We start from the raw sequence: 12,094 nt of genomic DNA, 5'->3' as shown, positions 1-12,094 counted from the left end.
TTAAAGTCCTACTATGAAGGAGATTAGGATTACTGAGTAACATTTATGCGCCCAGGCCGGTTATGCTTGTTTTTTATGACTCATCGTAGCTGTGAAGATGATTTTTCAGGTTTAATGACAGAGTGGAATGAGACTGAATTTAAAATTGCTTCTAAAAGTAATTACAGTATTACGTTTCATTTTAAATTTAAGTTCCTTTTCATATACCTACCTTCCTAGCTACCTACCTAGCTACCTACCTAAACAAACACCCATGCACCTACCCATCCATCCCTACAGGTACGTATATACCCATCTACCTACCTACATACCTACCTAACCAAACAAGCACCCACCTATTCACCTATCCAAGACCCATCTAGCCATCCATCCATCCCTACAGCTACTTATCTACCTATCTACCAACCTACATACCTACCTAACCAAAGAAGCACCCACCTATTCACCTACCCAAGACCCATCCAGCCATCCATCCATCTATCCATGCATCCCAACAGCTACCTATCTACCTATCTACGAACCTACATACCTACCTAACCAAACAAGCACCCACCTATTCACCTACCCAAGACCCTTCCATCCATCCATCCATCCATCTATCCCTACAGCTACCTAACTACCAACCTAAATACCTACCTAACCAAACCCACCTATTCACCTACCCAAGACCCATCCATCCATCCATCCATCCATCCATCCATCCATCCATCCATCCATCCATCCCTACAGCTACCTATCTACCTATCTACCTATCTACCAACCTACATACCTACCTAACCAAACAAGCACCCACCTATTCACCTACACAAGACCCATTCAGCCATCCATCTATCCATCCATCATCCATCCATCCATCCATCCATCCATCCATCCATCCCTACAGCTACCTATCTACCTATCTACCTATCTACCAACATACATACCTACCTAACCAAACAAGCACCCACCTATTCACCTACCCATGACCCATCCATCAATCCATCCATCCATTAATCCACCCATTATTCTATCCATTAATCCATCCATCCATCTACGTATCTACCTATGTACCCATCTACCTGCCTACACCACTTACTTACTTACTTACTTATTTACTTACTTACTTACCTACTACACACCTATCTACCTAAATACCCACCCACCTTTTCAAATACCCACGACCTATCCATCCATCCATCCATCCGTTTATCTATTTATTTATTTTTTTTAATTTCATATACATTGAAAACGTAAATCCCTGCACAACCAAAATGCCTTGCCCTGTTCAGTACTTTGTAATAGATAAATAAATACATATTAAAATAATCTCACCCTAGAAATATAGGTCAGGAGTAACCTGTTACTAGCTGGCAGAGCCTTGAAATCCTCTTCCACTAGATGGCAGAAGAGTCAAAGAATGATCGTGTACTGTATGTCGAATGTGCTCATAATTTGATAAACAATTTGGAGTTCTTTTGTCTAAACACTGTCTTTTCAAATCACTTGAAAATAGGAATGTCAACAAGTAACTTTGCGGTCCTCTTAAATGAGTCGGCCATCTTCTTAAAACGTCCTGAACACGCCGTGCGCTTGCACAGAGTCAAGTCAAGTCATTTTTATTTGTATAGCCCTTAATCACAAATAGTCTCAAAGGGCTTCACAAGTTATTACATATAAGAAGTTTCGGTTATTCGTATGCTATAGAGTAGAAGTGAGTTTTAAGCTTAGATTTAAACATTTCCACTGAGGTTGCAGATCGGATCTCAGGGGGAAGAGCATTCCACAACACCGGTGCCCGGATGGAGAACGCTCTCGAACCAGCGGAACACTTCTTGGCTCTTGGGATCACCAGGAGACCGGCGCTCTTGGAACCGAGGCTTCGGGCCGGGACATAGGGGGAAATCAGATCTGAAAGTGTTGTGGAAAATAGACTTGCCATTGTAGAATAGATTTACATACATTTAGAAAGGAATGTAGAAAGACTTGCTTACAGCCGTGAGAGAATGTTGACATCATTTCGGGAAGGTCCTTGGCAGCCTTAAAACGGCATGGGACCTTCGAGGACTCTCTGAGCAAACTGAGGCGAACAACATGTCCTAATAAGGGTACGACAGCATCTTCTTTTTTGTTACGTGAGATCTCGGCCGCCTCTTGGGTTGTACTCAAAGTAAGGCTATAAAAGCGTTGTTATGTCTAAAGTTCTCTGAGTTCTTTGGGATGACGCAATAAAGAGCTCCCCCTCATGGCAAGCCTCCGTGTACTTGATTAAATCACGTAAGAGAAGACTTAAAAGATGATCGAACCTGCATTTTCTCCTACATTTAAATGGCGCCCTAACGTGATTTTGGCTCAAATTTACTTCTCGTCGTGTAGTTTTGCTCCTAACAAAGCAAGGACGAGTAAAAGCAAAGAAGACTACATATTAGTATACGACATATTAACATACAATATAAGTTATTTAAATAAGAATAATTCGCTGAAAATTGGGTATAAAAAACTTGCGACAAAAGTATGAAAAACAACACATTATGTAGTGTTTTTGGAGTTCCTCAGGGTCTTGGAAAGCACTATATAAATGCGGACCATTTATGATAGAATAGAATATACCTTATACCTTACCTACCTACCTAACCACTAACCACTGCCTACCTTAGGCAGCACGGCGGCGCAGTGGTTAGCGCTTGTGCGGCACAGTTCATGTCATGGGAACCTGTCGTGGGTTCAAATCCAGCTCCAGACTTCCTGTGCGGAGTTTGTATGTTCTCCCCGTGCTTGCGTGGGTTTCCTCCGGGCACTCCGGTTTCCTCCCACGTTCCAAAAACATGCATTTCAGGTGAATTGGCCGGTCCAAATTGTCCCTAGATGTGAATGAGCGAATGAGTTGTCTGTCCCTGTGTGCCCTGTGATTGGCTGGCAACCAGTTCAGGGTGTCCCCTGCCCACTGCCCGGAGATGGCTGGGATGGGCTCCAGCCCCCCCCCGCGACCCTAATGAGGAAAAGCGGTACGGCTGATGAGATGAGAGATGGGAGATGAGAATATACCTTGACGGACATAGTCACAGAACGGGTTAACATAGTGTAACTGACAATTAAATTTGGCATGACACTCCATCTTCAAAGTGAGGTAAAGGAAAGGAAAGGATAAAGTTTACTACAATATTTACACAAAAAATAATTTGCATGTAAAATGTTACATATAGTTGAGGTTTGTGTAATATGCATTTGGTGAAAAAATAGTCATTGGAGTGCAAAAAAGTTGTCAGCATTGTGCAAAACATATAACAGTATTTTTATAGATAAGCTATAAAAATAAAAGAGAATTATTAAAAGGATGAATATCTAATTGAAGGCAAATAAGCATAGACATAACATGTTGTTTTGCTTTAGCATAAGAAGATACATAACACACAATACATAAAAATTGTATTATAGAAGAAGATGCTGAGCACAGGGGTAACCAAATTAATCAAACACATTTTTCCACAATTAGGTCAGAATTAAACCTCTAGGGTTTAATCCAGCCATTCATTTGCAGTTAACCAAAAGAGAACAAGAAATAAGATGGCAAAGTATTACAATAATATAAATGAAATTACTAGAAAACGAAATATGGAGCTTAAACACAGGGACATAGTATATGGTGTTGCTATAATTCTAAAAAGACCAACTACAGAAATTCTGCAAGAATACTGCTACAAAACTACTACAGCATTAATATATAGCAAAATGGCGGCGCCCTGTACGGCTGCGGCTGCATCTGCTTCCAACAGTTTCTTACATTTTGGTCAAAAACCCCAGTCTTCGACTCAGTTTTTGAGGGCGAACAAAGACAACTCTAACTGCAGATTAATATACGATCGCAGTTTTTTGCTGGATATGCGAACATCCAGAAATCCAGCGCTCGTTGCTACGATCACTCTGGAGTGTTTACTTAGCCTCAGAGTGCTACGTCAACAAGACCCAGCGGCCTACAAAGCAGCGAAGAAAAGTGGCAAGAGGAAGCGCTGTGACCGGGGGAGGAAGCGAGGTTGTCGGGCCGGGCTAACGGCTAGTCTGAAGGCTAAACCCTTCAAAACGCCTCTCCCATCCAATTTCCTCTCCAACTTTCGCTCCCTGGACAACAAACTGGACCATTTACAAGTGGAACTTACATCGAACCGCGAGATGACGAACTGTTGCGCTTTAATTCTGACGGGGACATGGCTAAACTCATCTATCCCGGATGACGCTGTTAGCATTGTGGGGCTAACTGCTTTCCGCGCTGATAGAAGCGGCGAGCTCACCGGTAAGAGCAGGGGTGGCGGACTATGCATTTATACCAACAACATCTGGTGTAGAAATGCTAAGATAATCTCGAATCACTGCTCACGAGACATTGAACTTTTGACGGTGATCTGCAGACCCTTCTACCTACCAAGGGAGTTTAGTGCTACCATCATTACTGCCGTGTACGTGCCCCCCAGCGCTAATACTAAGGAGGCAATGGACGTTCTCTACCGAACTGTGAGTGAACTGCAGCATGCTTACACCGAGTGCATTTTTATTGCGGCGGGGGACTTTAACCAGGCCAACATGAAAACAGTTCTCCCGCATTTCCACCAGCATGTCGACTTTGCTACAAGATGTAGGAACACATTAGACTTGGCCTACACAAATATCAGAGGAGCATACAGAGCAGCCCCCCGCCCCCACCTTGGCTCATCAGATCACCTTTCTGTTATGCTAATTCCTGCATACAAGCCCCTGCTGACCAGAGAAAAACCTACAGTGAAGCAGGTGAGGGTGTGGACTGAGGGGGCAATGGAGGCACTACAGGACTGCTTTGAATGCACAGATTGGGACATGTTTAAATCGGCTGCCACTTACAACAACAAAATAAATATAGATGAGTACGCCATGTCTGTGTCAGTCTACATCAGTAAATGCGCAGAAGACGTCAGCAATACCAAAACCATCTGCACCCGTGCCAATCAGAAGCCCTGGATGACTGCTGAGATACGCAAACTGCTAAAGGTACGGAACCTTGCCTTTAAATCTGGTGACGAAGAGGCACTGAGATCAGCGAGGGCTAACCTGAACCGTGATATCAGACTAGCAAAGCGATCGCACAGTCAAAAAATCCTGGACCGTTTCCTCAGCACAACCAACACCAGGGATATGTGGAAAGGCATTCAGGCCATCACCAGATACAAGCCCACCACCGCCCCAGTGCAGGACACTAGCATGGACTTTCTGAATGACCTCAACAACTTCTTTGGGAGGTTCGAGGCACAAAATGGCACCCCTGCAGTGAAAGCGGTTCCACATCAGGACGAAAGAGCACTCCTCCTGGACTCAACTGACGTGAGGAAGACCCTGAGAAGGGTCAACACACGGAAGGCTCCAGGCCCGGACAACATTCCAGGGCGGGTCCTTGGGGAGTGCGCCGATCAGCTGGCTTGTGTACTAACAGACATTTTCAACACCTCACTAGACCAAGCCACGGTACCATCATGCTTCAAGATTGCCACCATCATCCCAGTGCCAAAGAACCCCCAGATCTTATCATTCAACGATTACCGGCCCGTTGCACTGACTCCCATCATAATGAAGTGCTTTGAGAGACTGGTTAAAGAGCACATCACCTCCAGTCTCCCCTCCTCACTCGACCCCTTTCAGTTTGCCTACCGGACAAACCGCTCCACCGGGGATGCCAAGAACACCCATGTGCGGATGCTGTTCCTGGACTTCAGTTCAGCATTCAACACCATCATCCCACAACACCTGGTAGACAAAATGAGACTCCTGGGTTTCAACATCCCCCTGCGGAACTGGCTGCTGGACTTCCTCACTGACAGACCCCAGTCAGTGCGGATTGGTCAGAACATCTCCGATGTCATCACCCTCAGCACGGGCTCCCCCCAAGGCTGTGTCCTGAGCCCCTTGCTGTTCACCCTGATGACACACGACTGCGTCCCTAGGTCAGCCACAAACCACATCGTGAAGTTTGCGGACGACACAACAGTGGTGGGCCTCATCAGGGACGACAACGACCTGGCCTACAGAGAGGAGGTGGAGCAGTTGGTGGGCTGGTGCAGGGACAACAGCCTGGTCCTGAATGTTGACAAAACTAAAGAGATCATTGTCGACTTCAGGAAAAACCAGCTCAACCATGCCCCACTTTTCATCAACAACAAGGCTGTGGAGGTTGTCAGCAGCATCAAGTTCCTAGGGGTGCACATCACAAACAAACTCACCTGGTCCGTGAACACTGCATCACTGGTTAAGAGGGCACAGCAGCGCCTGTACTTCCTGCGGAGGATGAGGAGTGCCCACCTGCCCCCACCCTTCCTCATCACATTCTACAGGGGCACCATAGAGAGTATCCTGACCAGCTGTATCTCTGTGTGGTGTGGAGGCTGCAGCGCTTCCGACTGGGGTAGTGTGAGGAGGGTGACGAGGACAGCAGAGAAAATCATCGGGACTTCTCTCCCCTTCATTCAGGACATTGGCCAGAAGCGCTGCCTATCCCAAGCTAAGAACATTATCAGGGACCCCTCTCACCCCCATCATGGACTGTTCACTCTGCTAGCCTCTGGGAAGAGGTACTGCAGTGTGCGGTGCAGGACCACCAGGTTCCACAATAGTCTTGTCCCCCTGGCCATTAGACTGTTAAATGGTCAATCAAACACATAGTAAATCTAAACTGCTGCTAATCTGTACATCTGTTGGTTTTGTTTGACTTTTTGCACTACTGGCAGTTCTTTATAGCTAGCCACTCCTTGCACATCTGTTTCTCTGCACTATTGTACTTACAGTGTTATTGTTACAGTGTTATTGTTACTGTTTACCTGACTTGTTTACCTGACTGCCCATTTTGCACATCTGGTTAGCTGCTCCTCTTGCACTATTTGCACTACTGTAAAATACTATACATAGCCATAATTATTCAGTATATTATTAGTACTCAATACTCCAACTCAATACAACATTTTATTTATATCTGTACATTCAAGGAAACTGTGCGGGTCAGATGTATCGACATTTCGTTCTGTATACACGTGTACTAGAATGACAATAAAGTAGATCTGAAAAGAATCTGAATACTAGCACTACTAAAGAAATCCTTCAACATAAAGCCTCAGGTGTACTACAACCTACTTCGAAAATATTACAGAATCTTATTTTGTAAATATTATAAGATACTACTGCAGAAATTGACCGGACCAGAACTCAATCGCGTAACGACCAGTTACTTTTATTTAGCAAAATTGTCCAACACCCAGGGACAAAACAAAACAAAAACAGGCTTACAAGCAAACAGGAACTCAGACTAGGAATACTCATAAAACAGGCTTTTACTCAGAACGGGCAAGCCCTTAAGAAGGACACACGCAAATTAAACGGTCGCCACGGCGACCATGCTGGACATGACAGAAATACTACATACATGCACTACAGTAACACAGTTGTACCTCTACTTATACGTTTAATTGGTTCTAGCAGTAAATATGTAATAATGATACGGTTGTAAATCGAAACACGTTATCCGATTGAAATTGATTGAAACGGGATTAATCCGTTCCGAATGCAACCGAACCCTGTTGAATCAACTGCAACTGCCCTGAAGGTATGCTGGTGTTCGGTAAAGGTTCATACATATACACAAAATAAATAAACTTATTAATATAATGAAATATAACATCATGAATGTAAATGAGAGAAACTGGATGTGTCCCCATGCCCGTGACGTCAAAAGTTTGCCCACCCCTGACCTAGAACCATTCTTTTGGGATGATGGACTGGTGGTTAATTGCACTTTTAATGACAAATTTTTTAGGTTCTTTCTAAGATGCTGAATGTTGGCAATATTTTGAGCTGTTTATAGGTGATGATGAAATAAGTCAATATATTCTCTATAGAGCGTGCCGTCTGGTTTGGTCTCATGTTATAGTCAGCATAGTTCCATTCCACTCCATTTAGTTACGACAAAGCACACACACACACTGCTTTCGTCTTAATAAACTTGAATCGTCTACCTTTTTTTTCTTGGTTTGGAAGCGAATCGATCTACTCCTCAAACACTTCATCTCGAAAACATTCAACTTTCACTCTCCTCGGAGCACCCAAAACCTTGCTTCCTTGATTAAGAAGAAAGACGTGTACAGTATAAATAGTGCAATTCGCAATAGAAGACACATTTGAACTACTGAAATCCCGAGTATTATGGGATGAGTCAGACAATAGAGAGACGTGCAACCAGTCGGAGTGCCGACTGAATACCAGAAACCAAATATGTTAACGACAGTACAGACTAAATAACGGATAATAAGCAAAACGCTAACAGCTAGTGGACCAATTGGTGGGTCACTCCAGCACCTAAGGTGACGATGCAGACGAGAGTGGTAACGACACACCAAAGATCAGAGAAACTTACACCCACGGCAACGACACTGAGGAGTGAGATTACAACACGCCAACGGCCAGAAATGAGTACACTGCCAGTACGTAAAATTCAGGACAATTGTGTAGAAAAGGAAAAAAATAACCAAAACTCGGTAATTGTGTAAGCGCATGGCTTCAATGTGCACTGACTTAATTAAACTAGTTTTGTGGGCCCTCTGTCTTGTCAAATGTTTTATGTTTGTTCAATGTTGTAAATGTTTGTATTCTTTCCTGTATTCTTATCTTTCCTGTCTTATATGTTTGTCCAGCGCTGGCGTTTAATCAGCCCACGTAACTGAAAGAAAAGATAGAAAAGGATCAAGAAAAATACCGTCGCAAACGGAAGTGCTCATCGAAATGAGAAAAACGTTTTTTAAAGAGTAAGACCGTTTAAAATGTAGTGTTTTGGATGGAACCGATAGCACATCCCGTTAGGAATCGAAAACGTTTGTTTTTTGGGAAATCGGCGTTTGACGCCAAGGGTGTGCAACGTAATGACCGAGGGCCTATGGAGTTCCCAGAAAATAGTTTTTCCGGTCCAAAATGTTTTTTGTTTTTCAACTGGAAAACGATAAATTTAGGGGTGAAAAGTTTAGAAAAATTATGTTTGAGTTATTTTAGATGCATTAAATTAGGTTAATGCCAGAATAACGCCAAGGAAAGATAAGATAGTAACAGAAAATAAATAAAACAATTTCGGTTTACAGTTCAAAATTGGAAAATTAAGGAATGTAAAGAGGAAAAAATCCAATTGAGTGAATTGGGATGGATTAATGTGAGATGAAAGCATTGTTATACGACAGTAGTGAGTGAGTAAGATAACCCGTTGTAGATCAATGCACGTCATTTTCACATTGAGTGGGCAAAGCTAAAATAGTAGATTTAGTTGGTTTGGAAAATAAATAAAATGAGAATGAGATAAAATTAAGTGAGACGGTTATATGTCAATTTCCCGTTGAACTGGTGGGCTAAAAAGCTTTAAATTCCGGATTGGAATCAATATTTGTCTGGATAACTCAGAATGAGACCGCAGAATGGATTAATTACATTTATTGATTTATTACAACCAACAACGTTTTATTAATTACACTAACGAGGCCTTTAGTACAATAGGAGAACATCATGATTTTTATCTGGCAACATCAACAGTCGGGAAAACCTACACTAGATAATGGAGCATCTGCGGGAATGGACACATACGATGATCTGGACTAAATGAAATATCTAATAGTACTTTCGGTTGACACACAACACACAATAGTGCTAGGAATAATGGCTACAAATATGTTGTTTTCTAATTGTGATTCTCTTGTTGGTATGTCACACTGCCGGGGAGTAAGCTGCTGTCTAGGATGGTCAGGATGCATCATCGCTTCCGGGTTTTGGGCTGCATGGAAACTGCGCGTGATGCCTGCTGGGATGAACTCTCACTCCAGCATCTGACTTCACGACACCCGTTGACGAATACGGCAAAGCATGGTCTTCAAAATGTTCACGGGGGTCGGGCCAAAGGCCAACGCGTATACTGTATCACTATCCAATCATGCACTCGTATTGAAATCACTTATCAGTTCGTTTATTCATTTACCTTTATCACATACCGATCCACCGTCGACGGTCTACGTGTATAATCCAGTATGTACGGATAAAGATAAATGAAGGGGGGGTTAGTGCATGGGTCAGGTGTTTGGAGTGTTGGAGGTTTTTGTAATCAAAACATGAATAACAAGAGTTGGAATAATCACAGCAGGCTGACCGCCAGGATTTTATTTTTATTTTCGATTCGGGTAATTCTGTCCGTGTAGCTATGATTTAAGATATTTTACCACTACCCTGTATTGATTTTTCGATTTTAATTTCCGTTCAATGTGGGAGGTAAAAACTCCTAAAGGGGGGATATGTTGTGGAAAATAGACTTGCATTTGTAGAATAGATTTACATACATTTAGAAAGGAATGTAGAAAGACTTGCTTACAGTTGTGAGAGAATGTTGACATCATTTCGGGAAGGTCCTTGGCAGCCTTAAAAGGGCATGGGACCTTCGAGGACTCTCTGAGCAAACTGAGGCGAACAACATGTCCTAATAAGGGTACGACAGCATCTTCTTGTTACGTGAGATCTCGGCCGCCTCTTGGGTTGTACTCAAAGTAAGGCTATAAAAGCGTTGTTATGTCTAAAGTTCTCTGAGTTCTTTGGGATGATGCAATAAAGAGCTCCCCCTCATGGCAAGCCTCCGTGTACTTGATTAAATCACGTAAGAGAAGACTTAAAAGATGATTGAACCTGCATTTTCTCCTACAAAAGATATGAGGAGGAAAGTCCATGTATGATTTTGTATAGTAATAGGAGAACCTTAAAATCGCATCTTAGGCTAGCAGGGAGCCAATGCAGGTTAGCCAAAATTGGGGTGATGTGATCGTACTTTTTTGTCCTAGTTAAAAGCCTCGCTGCAGCATTTAGTACCAGCTGAAGACTCTTGAGTCTGGTCATCGGAAGACCGGAAAGTAGTGCATTACAGTAATCGAGACGGGAGGTAACAAACGCGTGAATTATGATTTCCGTATCCGACTGAGAAAGTATAGGACGAATTTTAGCAATGTTACGGAGATGGAAGAAAGCGGTTCTAGTAATTTTCTTCACATGTGTTTAAAAGGACAGATCGGGGTCAAAAATGCCACCTAAATTTTTAAGTGAGTCGCTCTGTGTGGTGTGGCAATGTTCGATGTTCACAGCGGTTTTAGAGAATAAGTCACGGGACTTAGATGGACCAATAACTAACATTTCAGTCTTTTCAGAGTTAAGACGCAGGAAATTGAGTGACATCCACTCTTTTATCTCAGTGAGGCAGGCCTCCAAATTTCCACAGTTTAGTGTGGCAGATTCCTCCATCGGGAGATAGAGTTGAGTGTCATCTGCGTGGCAATGGAAACTGATTCCTTCCTATATATGTATTTAATGTACAAACAATTTTTAAAACAGGAATGTTAATCAAAGACGCTGGATGGTGGAAGATGATAATAATAATAATAGTTATTACTTAAAAGCAGCTTTCAGGACACCCGAGTTAAATGCACACAGAATATTAAAGAAAAATTAAACAAGAATAAAAAAAGCAAGTAACAAATACCAAATAAGACGAAAAAAAGTTACAATTCAAATTTAGGAAACTTAATGCTACATGTTTCCTCAAGTTGGATGTTGAATTCCTAAAGGCAGAAATCTCTGTCTGTTTAGGCAAACAAACGAGACATTGTTAGTGTAGCTGGTGTTTGTCATCCTTTTTAAAGGGAACATGCTTTTGATGTGAGGCTAGGGGTGCTCCTGCTCTTCTGTATTTTTTAGTCGGAATTACTAAGCAACATTTTCTATCTGTTTCGTCCGTAAACCCCCCGCTGAAGTTGAATGTGGTCTCGTGACGAGGCTGCTACATTTGATTGGTTAAACGTGGTAGAGCCTGGCGGAGCTCTCATCAACAAAAATGCACCCTAGCGGAGACAGACAGACGCGTACTTATGCGGTGGGATTTGTTAAGTAACGAAGTAAGGATTTCGGTGATGGCTTAAAGTAAAGTGTTTTTCTTCACAAATTTACCCAAGTAAAAGTATAAGTACTGGTATAGAGGTTTCAAAATACTGCTAGAAAGACAAAATTTCCCAAAACTTCTCAAGTAAATACAACGGAGTACATGTAT

Source organism: Urocampus carinirostris, chromosome 14 (assembly GCF_059441175.1).
Source record: "Urocampus carinirostris isolate Australia breed hairy pipefish chromosome 14, RoL_Ucar_1.0, whole genome shotgun sequence".
NCBI classification, from domain to species: domain Eukaryota; kingdom Metazoa; phylum Chordata; class Actinopteri; order Syngnathiformes; family Syngnathidae; genus Urocampus; species Urocampus carinirostris.
The sequence above is the reverse complement of the archived record's forward strand: the minus strand, read 5'-3'. Positions refer to the sequence as shown.